The sequence below is a fragment of the Suncus etruscus genome, chromosome 11 (genome assembly GCF_024139225.1).
Source record: "Suncus etruscus isolate mSunEtr1 chromosome 11, mSunEtr1.pri.cur, whole genome shotgun sequence".
Taxonomy (NCBI): domain Eukaryota; kingdom Metazoa; phylum Chordata; class Mammalia; order Eulipotyphla; family Soricidae; genus Suncus; species Suncus etruscus.
The window spans coordinates 81,433,104-81,434,385 of NC_064858.1; the positions used below are offsets into that span (position 1 = coordinate 81,433,104).

General features: G+C 33.8%; 1 pseudogene; it reads right to left on the bottom strand.

Annotated features, from left to right (window-relative positions):
* Positions 1-504: 504 nt before the first annotated feature.
* Positions 505-627, bottom strand: LOC126023239 (uncharacterized; annotated as a pseudogene).
* Between the last annotated feature and the right edge of the window lie 655 nt (positions 628-1,282).

A 1,282-nucleotide genomic window follows, 5' to 3' on the forward strand; every position in this document is an offset into this window, starting at 1 on the left:
CCTTACCTCTAGCACCACCTCACTGGCCCCACAACATCTCTAATATTAGAAAAATTATAGACAACTCATTAGAATCTTAGAAGGTTGAGTTGCTTAAATTGGTAAAAAAAAGATCACTTGTGTAGTAAAGGGTGAAAACTAAATTTTTGGTGGTAAACATAATATAGTACATAAAAGCATTGATATATAAGGTTTCATACTTTGAATCTGTAAATATTATTAACCAAAATTACTGTATAATAAAATATTAAAATATTGGAATACTGATTGGGAAAGAGGGACATTTATATATTCCCCCTCTATTTGAGGGGGAATCTCATGAATAGTAATTATTAATATTAATACAACAGCAGACTTAAATAAGTTTGTTAGAAATTTAAGTATGTTTCTTAGAATAAATATGGAATGCAGATTTTGGCAATGGTATTCTTTCATTGTGTTATTTTGTAGTAAAATTCTAACTTTGCCTAACTACAATCATATTTGTAATGAAGGCATTTATTTTTTTGTCTTCCTTTTCACAATACAGACCAGGCAAAGGGTCTGGTGTGAGGTGTATATGTATATACCTCCTCTTTCTATATAGTCAGTATAAAGAACACAGCCTGTGGTAAGCATTGGGAGGCCTTATTTTTTTTCTTTTTTTTGATTTATATATATTATTATATATAATATATATAACCCTTCACCAGCACAACATTCCCATCACCAATATCCCAAGTGTCCTTCCTCCCCAACCCACCCCCCCCACTCTAGAAGGCTTTCTACTTCCCTCATTCAGTCACATTTTGTTATGATAGTACTCAGTGTAATTATTTTTGTGACTGCACTAAACAATCCCTGTGGTGAGCTCATGTTGAGAGCTGGACTCTCTAGTCCTCCTCTATTTTGTCTCTGATAATCATTACACAAATGTTTTTCATTTTTCTCAAAACCCATAGATGAGTGAGACTATTCTGTGTTTATCTCTCTCCCTCTGATTATTTCACTCAGCATAATAGATTCCATATACATCCCTGTATAGGAACATTTCATGACTTCATCTCTTCTGACGGCTGCATAGTATTCCATTGTATATATGTACCATAGTTTCTTTAGCTATTCATCTATTGAGGAGCATCTAGGCTGTTTCCAGAGTCTGGCTATTGTAAACAGTGCTGCAATGAATATAGGTGTGAGAAAGGTATTTTTGTATTGTATTTTTGTGTTCCTAGGATATATCTCTAGGAGTGGTATAGCTGGATCTTATGTGAGCTCAGCTTCCAGTTTTTGGAGAAATCTC